Consider the following 13,101-nt stretch of genomic DNA (forward strand, 5'->3'; position numbering starts at 1 on the left):
GGGGGGGGAGGAGGGGGGAGGGAGTAGATTAGAGTCGGAGTCTACCCACTTGCGCCTGTGGGCCTAGATTAAAGCTGGCCCTCCTAAACATGTCACAGAGGTCAAAAACTAAAAACTGCCGGGTACTTAATTAATGCAATGAATATGTAGGTAATTAATATAAAGAATATATAACATTTATATAGTGCATTTCCAAAAAAAGTAGATCTAGCTCAAAGCGTTTTACCTTGGAATAAGTTGGAATACCCATTTTCAAAACCTTTCTTGCTACTGCCTTTCTTCTCATGCAATATGTATTTAAGCACGCCCGCCCGCACACGCACACGCACACGCACACACACACGCACACACACACACACACACACTCACACACATACACACACACACACACACACACACACACACATGCGCGCGCGCACTATTTTCAATCACACGTAGGCACATAACAAATATATAAAAATAACGTGAAAAACTTATGAAGGATAGGCCTGCGGGAACAGAAAATGCTTAAGATGTCTTTTGAAGCTATCAAGTGTTCTTGTCTGTCTTAGTTCCATGGGTAAACTGTTCCACATAAATGGACCAAGAAAATTGGTGTTATTTTCATAAGCATGTGCAAAATAAAGCAGGAAAATATATATATTGTAAGAAATTTAGACGTTAGAAAAAGTAGATGGTCACTTAGGAATTCTCACGTGCAAAACTATGATGACAAGAAAGCTCTACTAATGATACAATTTGAACAACCCCGTCTGTTTAAAGTTGGTATCTCGACTACTTTTTACGCCAGCATCAAGCCTTTAAAAAAGAAAAAGAAAATTCCCTTCCAATTTCGTGATATTTGAAGTGACGTGTCATCATAGTTGTGTATGTCATCACAGGACGTGTACGTCAGATAGCCTGGCCAGAACTCTTCTCTTTTCCAGCTTTGCTTTTGAAGCACCACTGTTGTGGTATGTCAATGTGTACAGTGGCGGTTCGTTGTTTATAGAACTGACCGGCCGTCATTCACATCGACTCTGTCTACTGTTGTGATAGATCAATGTGTATAAAGTCTGTCTATATGAAGTTGTAAACTGACAAAAATGTAACAAGATTATGAATACAAGGACAGGGTTTCTTGTGAAGTAGAATATTTATCAAATAAAAGGAAACATTTCTTCTGTGCAGAACTATGACAACACACATTTTTGTCATCATAGTTATGAGCTTAAAAAGAGAATATTTGAAAAATCTTAATAAGTTATTCTTTTTCATTCTAATATAGGGCCTACATTGCTCAAGGCATTTATGAAACAAAATGAATGACTGAATTTATGATGTCTGGCATTTCCTGCTGCACAATTCGCTTGGAAACGTTCTTCACTACAACACGTAGTATCGTTCCTGCACATCTTGGAATTCCCACGTCAGTGATGTACAAGTTTGCTACTTTGCTGTTACTCATTTAAAAAAACGTGATTTTGACCAGATGAATCCTTTTACTTGCCAATTATTCCATGAATATACTCTAAAACTCCCCATCAGGCTGTATTTTGCATTCTAGTCACTCCCTACACTATTTTTAAATATCTGTCTCAGTGGCTCAAACTCAAACGCTGAGGCATTGCATGAACGAGGTGATAGGAACTTTGTAGAGTCGAGGCCCAACCTACCAGTGACGTACAGCAAAGTACACTTTTATTGGTCATCTTACGTGCTTAATTACAGCACCTGGACATGGATGGCTGGTGCCTCTATAAATAAATCATTGATGGTCTGGTCTGGTCTTACGTGCTTAACACGATGACTTCAAAATGTACAATGTTGCAGGATGACAGCAGTTATGCATGTCAGACACCTGTAAAGATTGCAATTGATGAAAATTGTGAAGCCAGATGAAGTATTTCGATGTAAGCCTGAAATACGACGGCTTTAGACCTACTCTCAAAACCAGACAAGTTTGGAAGACACAATACAAAGCTATATGTTCGGAAGTAGAGTCTAGTTGCAATGTTGTTTTCATGTGACATATATTGAAAAAGGCAAAAATAGAAAAATCGCTTTATTTTATCCTTTCTAAGATAAATCATAGATCTACATAAAACAAAAATCTGTCGCTTGGGCTGCTACTGCAGCATGTTAACAACACAAACGCCACAAACAGAATAAATGTGTCTTCTATAAAGAGTACAAAACAATACTGCATCACGTGGTGTCAAACGCTGTGGTTCTGGCACAGGCTCATTATTATTATTACAGTCATTTCAAGCGCAGTTCGTCCATAGAGCACGGTCGTGCAGAGCCGCCCAATTTTTGAAAATGTTCTGTTTCGTAAAACACCCACAATAATAAAATAAAAGAAGCCAGAAACAAACACGAGCCAAATATTATATCAAAACAAGGTCCTCACAGGCGCAATAACTGTCATTTCTGTGTCTATAGCGCCGTAAAACATCTACTATTCCAATGCCAACGTCCATGCGCTTTAGCTAAACATAATAGGATATTCAATAGTTTTACCTGACCTATAAATCGCTCTTGGGGATAACCCAAGCGATGACGGCACTCGTAGCGAGTTTGGCGGTACATTTATAATATTAATAAGACAGCACATCTCAAATGTGCCCCTGCCGAATAGTACCGAAAAATAGCCCACAGTAGGCAGTCTAAAAATAAACGCGATAGACCGTACGCTATTCTTTGCCAATATTATGTGAGCCCCGGAGCAATCCAGCGGAGTGCTCAAGTGAATTGTGATTGGTTCATTGTCTGTCTTGTGACACTATTTTAATTTTAAGTGACTCTGTGACCGTGAACCTGAGGGAGGTGAACGTGACATACTTCAGTCACTGTCCTATGAGTTGTGCCTTTGAATGGTTTTGTAATGGAGTGGTGAAAGTTATTACTTGAGTGTTCAGTTCCAATACAGGATGAACGAAATTGATCTTTAGCTAACAAACAAATTTAGTACCAGAAATCAAAGCGACAAGTAAAAAGAATGTAAATAAATGCACGAGGTCCTCCCTCACCAACCCAAAGATCCTAAAATTATACACCGTCTCATTTACTATGCCCTTGACTATCTTCAGCATGCGATAGCTTAATTGTGCACGTCCACTTTTTAGCCCCACGAGCCGCACTTGGTTATCATTATCTTTATTATTATTATTATTATTATTATTATTATTATTATTATTATCATCATCATTATTATTATTAAAAACGTATGTTTTTTTTCTATTTTAACAAGTGATCCTCAAGTCCATCCTAGATCTATTCATTTTTGTTTGAATGTATGTGGTCTCAGCGTGGAAAATTCTTCTTTTTTTTGTCCCTTGCCCATTTCTATGACTGTGACGTCATCTGATTAGTAGAAAAATGTCCGTATGATAGTGCCCAATAGTGTATAACGTACAAAATTGTTATGACATGTAACTGTTACAGATAGATGTTTAAGATAATTCTAGATGTTTGTGAAGGATCTGAGAGCAATGATGACTTTAGAAAGGACGGTGGTGGTGGGGATAAGGGATGATGTGGGATGGTGCTTGTGTTTATAATTAGTAAGAAGACATGCTCCTGTTATTTGGTTGTTGTTGTTTTTTAAAAAATAATTTAGCGTTAGTCCTATCTTCCTCTGCGAGAAGAAGAAGAAGAAGAAGAAGAAGAAGAAGAAGAAGAGAGAAGAAATTTGCTGGCAGGATAGCAATCTAGTTCATTTTTCTTGCAGGTGCATTTCATTGAACTGCAATCTAATTTACGTAAATATCTCACAGTTTGGGAGAAGTACGTGTGACATTGATTTCTTGTCCGTTTGAATTGAAAAGTGGAAAATGGAGCACTGATAGATTTCAAAAAACTCTCTTAAAGAAAGAATGACAGTCTGTTGTATCCCAGTCTTCGCGCTCCCCTATGTAGGACCACTTGGAATGTGATGGAGTTTTACACTGATGACCGGGGTATAAACGTTTTCTTCAGTTGAGTGTGTGTGTGAGCGCTGCTGGAATCTCCACGCCATGAATGTCCTTTCTCCATCTGGAGTCCTTAAGTTGTGGTCAAAGTCCAAAGTTGAATGTCTCAAACTGAGTACAGCTGTGTGCTATAGTCGTAAATATTTCCAGTGAGTGACCCAACAGTAGCATTCAAGTTAAATCTTTGAGCCTCTCGGTATGGGGCGCAGAGTCCCAGTGCGTTCAGTGAGTTCACAAGAGGCCCTGAGGAGAAGTGGCGATTAAAAAAAGCACAAATTTCTTCTAGGAAGGGAGCAATCATAGACCTCGGTCGGCGGGCAACTATTTTCTTTCGTGGATTGTAGTACATTATATTGATAGTTTCAAGAAACAGCACAAAGAGGCCACCAAGTTAGCGCGTGTCCTTCTCCATAAATATATCCAATTAGATTTACTGATGGATTTACTTCTTTTTCAAATGTAGATTTTTTTTTATCTATTGACGAACTGCCTAGACAATTTGCTTCTGCTTGGCACTTGGCATCCTTAAAGCCCTTTGGTGTTTCATAAAATTATCGCTTTCGTATAATTGAAGAAGCCGATTACTGAAATGTAACAACTCCCCAGTCAACTGCCGCTACTCATTATGTTATGCTTTCCCTTGCACCCATCAGGTTTTCTTTTTCGGGTACTGTGGTCCGTAATATAATGTACTGTGCCCTTCACTTCGTGCAGATGGGCTTCCAAAATGGTCATCAGATTCCGAATATTGATCTGCTCAAATTAATTTTCCTTCAGACAGGATACAACATTATGAACGGCATCTATCTTTCACAAATCTGGAGGCCTCAATGATGTCCTTAGGCAACTTCTAATGCAACAGAACATGGACGCTGCTTGAACATTTTGAAGTCGCAACTGAATAAAGACAACCAAGAGTAGTCGTTGTTCGTTCGTACTTTCTTTATTGTGTCCTGACTCCGGGTCTCGGTTCACACGCGAACGGCATTACAGTATTACAGGTCTCTATGACTTTGCTTGACTGCAAAGTTTTCTTTTCAGACCTTAAACAATCAGTGGGTGCTAAATAGGAACTCTTGGAGAATTAACCGATGTTTGCGTTTCAGCCTGTTAAGCTTCCTGAACTGTGACTAGTCTTTCTATGTTTTGCAAAAAATATTTTGCGGTTATTTAAGATCGGTGACACAAAATGCGCACTCGGTGCCCTTCAGTCCCATCTATATTGTTCTTTCTATGTTGTGCAAAGGCCAGAATAATATTCCCACCTTGTTATGTCAATAGCACAAGAGGAAATTCTTTAGAGGGAAATTACGCGGTAAACAATAAATATCCACTGAAAGGCTGAGGATGTGAGAAAACGTATTTTTAATATATTGGCTTCCCATACTTCTTACATAAAAAGCGCTGATACCAATGACGATTACATCATTTTCGGGAAAATCCGTACAAATTACGTAAACATTCTCGCGTCAAAGCAAGTATGATAAATCAATTTGGTCGTAATAGAAATTTTGCTTTTTTGACAACTTTTAACGCTTTTTAGAACAATTTCCTCCACGATTTCGAATGCCGATTTTTAATATGTTATTACAGTCCATGCCGGCTTTAAGCACGGTCATCAGGAGAAAGCTTAAGCGTGCTTAAAGCCGAAGCGTGCTTAAGTGCGAAGTAGACATAATCCAGGGATTTTCATGTAGAAAATTCCTCGTGCTATTTCCCTTGCTTTTTTGTAAGCAGGCCTATAGCGTCCCGCAACCTGTCACGATACGGCACACTAGGCCTACGCACTGCCTGTGTGTACCACTGCCCGCTGTGCCACTCATACCACCGCCTTCATCCCACCTCGCGCGTGATACACAATCAGGATTAATGGATAGCGAGGGTCAAATGTGAAATCGCAGCCAGACTCCCTTTCTCGTCTCTCCGATTCTCTTTGTATTTTGTTTAGTCTGTGTGTAACTTTGCCCTAGGCCTAGGCTAGATCCTATGTCCGCGCGCACGGCTGTGTGCATCTCTCTGCCTTCCTCTCCGCGCGTGTGAGTGCGTGTCTCCATCACTTGCGTTCTTTGTGTTTTTCTTGACACTCTCCACTGCTGCGGTGTAAACTGTGTTCGAACTTCGATGGGTCATCATGAAAATATTGACTGTCTTGTAAATGAAGCGTGCTTGAAGCCGAAGTTACCGTGCTTAAAGGCGTGTAATTTATATAGCAAAAATTCGGTAAGAGCCGTTTAGCGGATTTAACGTGCTTGAGTCCGAAACGTGCTTATGGCCGGCGTGCTTAAAGCCGGCACGGACTGTACATGAAATTTTATCTGTCGAACCATACACGCTTCATTTTTGTTGCAATTTGTTTAGGGTCTGCCCTTATCTTTCTTCCACTGTAACCTAGTGTTTGTCGCGGCCGCGATTTTGGCATTTTTCCATTTTTCCAACAAAATACCACCGCCGGGAAGAAAAAATAAATTTTAAACAGCAACAACAAAAACGGGGAATGGTATTCTTGAAAAAAAAAAGAAACCAAACCCCTATACTTTTAGAAATAAAGTTTATTTTCACTTTCGCTCCACTTGGTCTCTTTCTCACTTATTGTTAACACAGTAGGTTACACTATATATTTACTCATATTGCTGTTTCGCTTTCATGTTTCCCTCTTTGTTGGGTTTTGTTTTGTTTGTTTTTCTTAATTTTCTTTCTCGTTATTGTTCTGATGTGTTGTTTTTCCATTGTTTTGTATTTATATAGCTCTAGCGTAATGTTGTTCCTACATTTTTTTATTTTTTTAAAGTGTTATGTTAGAGCGTGTCTCCACCACAACCGAATACTGACCGTGGCAGGCCCCCTTTGTGTGATTCCATGATCTACACGTTAGATCCTGTACTTTTGTCTTGCATTACACGCCTAGGGTTAAAACGGCCTGTCTATGAATGGGTTGACGCACGCCCTTATTTGGTAATTTTGTGGTTGTTTATTTGCTGTTCTAATTTTGATTTCATTCTGTTGTGAAACCTTTATTTTTCACGTTTTGACACTCTGTGTGTCTACAAATGATACTCTGGATGCTTACAACAGAGCACAAGAATTCCTGGTGTTTTAGATTGTTATAATCTCTATCAATGATCAACATATTGCTATCGTCACAGAGTTGAAAGCTTGAAGATTAATGGCAGCTTTTTTGGGCAACTTTTGCATTTTGTGGCAACTTTTGGACAAAAAATGGCAACAAACGCAGATGCTAGATTAGCCTAGCACATTTTAGCGATAGACAAATCACATGACAAAGAAATGAACTTCAAAAGACTCGGCTCAGTATCGTTATTTCGTATCAGAAAAGTGTTGCTGTGCACCGACTGGCCTTTTCTTCCTCTCCGGAATGGCGGCGCGCCACTCAAGTTTGACACTCGTGACGTCACAGCAAAGACCTCTAGTTCTATTTTTATAACCTCTTTGGTTGGACCATAATTTGTGCGATAAAACGGGCGTGTCTCTAACTTCCTTTGAGGAAACAAGCAACTGGCGTCCGAATTGTTTACGTTCGCCTCGCAACAAGAACAGGCAATGTTCACGTATTTCTTTTGAAAAAGGTGCTTGCCTTAAAAGTGGGTACCCTATAAGTGTCACTTCTACTGGCATTTCCGACGCTGTAGCTTATAGATCTAGAATCTAGTCAACACCTTATTGTGCATTGGCAGCTGAACACAATCTTGAAGTGAAGTCTACTGGAAATCACCCAACACTAACACTCACAACGCTTACTTAAACTTAAACGACTCTGACACTGTTACTGAAGTGACTATGAATGATTTGTTGTGATGGCGTGGCCAATGTTCAACCTTCAGCCACTTCAGTAGTAGATTTAGAAGAAGGTAAGAAGAAGAGCCAAAGATAGTAAAACTGCTTCATAAGGTCTTACTTAGTTCTTCTTGTGAATAGTCCTAGATATCTATTTTAATATCTAGATCTAGATTCTAGATCTAGATAGATCTGGAGTCTTTGTCTTGTGTGGTGTATATTGTCAGGGTAAAGAAAGAAGAGCTAGATTTCTAGATCTAGATCTAGAATCTAGATCTAGCGGGTTTTTTGGTAGTATTTCTACCTAATCTAGATTTCTAGAGTCTAGATAAAAAAATCTAGAATCTAGATCTAGATCTAGATCTAGATCTAGAGCTAACATTATATTTACCAAGTTGGAAGGTGAACCATGTTCCGTGCCATTTACTGTCACAAAGAAACGCATCGTTTAATTCAAGTAATTTTCATGATTTCGTAAGTCGAAATTTCTTCAAATACTGGATCTAGATCTAGGCCAATATTATACAGTCAAACCTGTGTAAGACGGCCACCCATTGTCAAGGAGAAAAGTGGCCGTATAAGACAAGTGGCCGTCTTAGGCAGGACAGATTAAGATGAAGAAAACAAACCTTTCCCATCTGAGGTCCCAATCGAAAGTAGCCGCATTGTTGTTGTTTTTGTTGTTGGTTTATATTTTGTTTGTAATTTTGATTTTGTTGCTGATTTTGCACAAGGGTGACAATAAAATGGAATGTATCAGACGAGGAAGACCGAGTGCCATGTTAAAACAAACGCATGGGTCGCCACCACTTGGAGAACGAGCGACGCTTCTGTCACAAGTTCATGTTGACATCCTTTGTTACTTTGTTACAGACTGGGTAAACAGTGACCACTCATCTCACTTACGATTTGTGTATGAGTTCTGGGCGGGGCTTATGGATTATGAGGGATCACACGCTTACCTCACCAGCAGCTGAAAATTGGTAGCTATTGGTCAACAGCGGGAGGGGCCAACGCAACGTGATCAGAGGGACTAACTAACAACAGCGACAGGTGATTGGATTATGACGGCTCGCCCACAATGTCAGGGGCCAATGCACAATTTATAACAAAACGTAATGGAGTCACTAAGGTGGCCGTCTAAGACAGTTGCTTAGTGTGATAAGGGTTGTGTGGTAAAATATGGTGGCCGCGGCCGCGTTGGACAGGTGCCCGTTTTACACAGTTAAATTATATAGAAAAAACGCAAGGGGGGAAATGGAAAGTGGCTGTTTGTACAGGTGGCCGTCTTATAGAGGTGGCCGTCAGGGCAGGTGTGACTGTATCTGTAAAGTTTGAACTCGATTTTATATGCCCGAAACAGGTGAATAATAATTGGGGGATGGAAACTACGGAAAAAGCGCCTAGGAGCTAAAGGTCAATCATGTCACGTGTACTGCGCTGTAGTCGGTGTAAGGCAGGTCCCAGAGTGGCTCTGTAGGTCTGACCTACTAACTTGTGCGTGTCAGTGTCAGCACAGCCGCATTGTGTGTTGACGTGTGTAGGTGTGCAACTGACGGGTGAGCCTTGCTATATTTAGGTAGATCTACTCTGAAATCCAAGACCAATTATACCAAGACGGGACAACTCTTCTTTACGTCATGTGCCAAGTGCAGCCCCCCCCCCCCCCCCTACACACACACTCACACAAACACACTTGCAGCTGCGCGCGGCGATAGTTTATATTGGTAATGCAAGGCTAGATCTAGATGTAGATCTAGAATCTAGAGAAGCACACCTAGATCTAGGCCTATGACTGTCAACCTCTCGATTCGAAGTTTCAAAGTATGATAAAGTGCATTTCTTGGTGATTTTGTGGCCAAGTGTTGATGCTAGCATCAATATATTTAATAGTAAAGCACCTAATAACACTTACTTCTTGTTGATTTTGATGATCTGTGAAGAGTTTCAGTCGAAAATAAACACAAAGCCAGGCGACACCTGTCCGCCATGTTTTACAACACTGTTGAATAGCACGTCTGACGCATCGCGCAGCTCAGCTGACTAAAAACAGACGATGCAGCGACGCTGCTTAAGCACACGATAATGTATACATGTACGTTCATTTGCACGGTGCGAGCTACGTGAGCTACAGGTCAGACCTACGGAGCCACTCTGGGACCCGCCTATAGCTCATTAGCTGTGCTGGCGTTTGGCTTAGGCTTCAGTTTTGACCTAAAAATTAATATTTTGACCTGTCATTACTTTTAAATATATTAAATGAAAGTTTCCTTATAATATGTCTGTGTACATGTTTTTAATGTTTATCAACACTGGAAAGACCTCAGAGTACATTATGTAGTTCATTCATAACAATTAAGTTACCAAAAAAAACCACTGATTAAAATACATACCCATACACTTATGATAAAAATCAAAATATCAGAATGTAAGCAAGGTCTAATACATCCTTAAGTTGGGTTAAAATTAAAAATACATCCCAAAACAACTGTAAATTACAAGGAATAAGGTTTTGTTCATAACCATTATGACACACTGTCACGTTCATAACATGATGACAATCCAATATTTTTGACATAATGATGAACACTGCCTTTTTTTTTATGATAACTAATTTCACTTTTTGTTTCAGCATAATGATCAGTAATAACAGATATACAGTGGAATCCTGATAAAGTGAACTCTTGTTCACAGTCAACACCTCACTGTGGTCCCGTTTTTTACCTTCTTTGTTGAAGTAATTGTGTTTCTGATACAGTCAACCGCTTGAGTGTTGACCTTGCGTAAAGTCAACAATTTGGGGCTAAATCCCAAGATGAATTCATTTAAGAAGAGATGTTTAGGTCCTGAGCTAGTGGTGCACACACCTCCAATTACTTTGTTCACTCATTATCTCTTGTTTTGGTGACAACTTCAGAGTTATACTCACTGAGATTGAGCTAACATCTTGTTACCAGGAAGGCCTACTTTGTCATTTTGTAGCTGTCATCTTCAATTTTCAATTGCGAGTAGTACAATGGATAAAGTCAACCTTGCTCAAAGTCAACACTTTTTTCCGGTCCGGAATTCCACTGTAATTTGTTTTATTTGTATGTAATTAAGGCGCTTTTGAAATTGACATGAGTCTCAATTTTTTCCTTATTATTAGTAAGAAAGAGTGTATGCAATATTTTGCTTGAATGTTCTACTCTGTTATTTTTTAGTAAATGTAGAACTGAATATTATTATGTGCGTACATATGACATCTGTGTATAATGTGTACTGATCTTAAGATTGCGCTGCTCGTTTTAACGATTATATAATTGTATCATTCTCTTGTGAGCTCTTGATTCATGTCTAATTCTAATTTTATATATTTTTTCACTTTAGAAAATATTCGTGAATGTTCCTTGATGTGAGTAAAAGAATAAAGATGGAAGTGAATTATACGACTCTTCAAATGTGCAGCACTATCTTAAAAATGCAGCGCAATTACATGATCGTTAAAACGTGCAATCTTCAAAGTGACAATCCATATGTGCGGAACGGCAGCAGCCGCGGGACGGCAGCGGGACGATAAAAATCGCACCCAGGAGCGATTCTTCCGCTGCCGCAGACAAAAATATGAATGTGGCGGAATAGGGTTGACTGTGAAGAATCTCTGTGTGATGCAGTCAATTCATTTGACACGGAAAACTTGCTGAAACCATTGCACCCCTAGGCCGTTGTTCATCCACCCATTTTCTTGATATGCCCAAATGGTGCCTCTGGGCTGTCCTGAAAGGCAAAGGAATGGATGGACCTGTTCGTTACACTAGTGACAAAAGATCAAGATTATAATCATCATCAGCAGTATTCGTTCTTGTTTCATTAACCTAGACAGTTTTGACTGGGCATGTGCCACGCTGCTCAAAACAAAAAAGGCGCCAACATGCCTTCCCCTATTGAATTTGCGACTTGCGATATCGCACATTTCGTCCTGCTGCCGTTCCGCTGCCGCACATATGGATTTAATGTGACTTGTGGTACCGCACATATCGTCCCGCTGCTGTGTCGCTGTCGCTGCCGTCCCGCACAATATGGATTGCTACCTTAAGCCGATCTGTGAATTCCGCGGAACATGTGCATGTTCATGAATATTATGTAAAGCGCAGGGAACAATGATTGTAACACGGGTTTGTGCGACATAAATGTCATATTATTAGTATAAGGCCGGTCCCAGAGTGGCTCGGTAGGTCTGACCTGTAGCTCGCCTAGCGCACGCCGTGTGCGTGTCAGAACAGCCGCACTGTGGGTTGGCGCCTGTGTCTCAGCGAGCGCGAGGCACACTCGCTGCGTGTCAGCACAGCCGCACTGTGTGTTGACGTGTGTAGGTGTGCAACGTGCAACTGACGGGTCTGCCTTGCTATATTTAGGTACATGTACTTTCACTGTGTTGTCTAAGCCAATTAGGCATAGGCCTGACAATTTACATTGGTTACCATCATAGAGTTACCCCCATGTAAGTCCACTACATGAACTGATCATCTCGGCTGGTAGATCTATGCATTTAGCCTAGACCTACTAGATCTAGAATTGATTTATTTTAGCCCAGAGAGAAAGAGAATGAATAAACGTGTATCTAGAGAATCTAGATTTTGTAGTGCACCCAGCAAAGAGTGTGCAGTTTGGAAAGTAGATCTAGCTCTAGAATCTAGAGGTTGGCGAATGACCGAAGGGCGACTCTCGACTAGGCTAGGCCTACTTGCCTGTGAATTGGCGGAGACACAATATCAATACCATCATGCAACTTGATTCATACTATCATATCAATAGTAGATCTTCTCACGCCTATGTGCTTGATACAATGGCATCTTTTTCGGTGCACCTGTACAACTGCGGTCCCTTTAGATCTAGATATATCTAGATCTTATGTTTACATGACGGCCATTGTCATGTGCGAGTGAATCTAGATCTAGATTTCTAGATCAAGATCTAGATTCGAGATCTATAGGCCCCTAGATCTAGAATCTATATCTCTAGATTCTAGATTGCGAAGATAATCTATCTCTAACCTAGATCTAGATATTTATGCCTAGATCTAGATTTGATATATATAGATCTAGCCTAATTTTAATTCAGTTTAGATCTAGATCTAGAATCTAGATTTAGATCTAGATCTAAATAAGAAACACGTAAAAATTACTACAAGGGCACTTAGGCCTAGAGTGATTTAGATCTAGATTCTAGATCTTGATTTAGATTATCTAGATCTAGATCTAGACTCTAGGTCTATGGACATTGCACACCAGATTAGAATTAGAATTGATCAAGTCGAGATAGATTCTGGGGTGAACACTTTAAATCTAGAGATCAGATGTAAATTATTATATATATA

General features: G+C 40.0%; 1 protein-coding gene across 2 annotated transcripts in view; it reads left to right on the top strand.

Annotated features, from left to right (window-relative positions):
* Positions 1-6,484: 6,484 nt before the first annotated feature.
* The window catches only part of LOC101847042 (centrosomal protein of 19 kDa), a 9,200-nt gene continuing 2,583 nt past the window's right edge, over positions 6,485-13,101 (top strand). Inside the window, exon 1 of one of the 2 annotated variants that reach the window (XM_005099662.3) lies at positions 6,485-7,819. The gene's annotated coding sequence lies outside the window, so the exon portion shown is untranslated. The remainder of the gene's footprint in view (positions 7,820-13,101) is intronic. The other variant, XM_005099663.3, reaches the window with a different exon arrangement.

Source organism: Aplysia californica, unplaced genomic scaffold, assembly GCF_000002075.1.
Source record: "Aplysia californica isolate F4 #8 unplaced genomic scaffold, AplCal3.0 scaffold00221, whole genome shotgun sequence".
NCBI lineage: Eukaryota > Metazoa > Mollusca > Gastropoda > Aplysiida > Aplysiidae > Aplysia > Aplysia californica.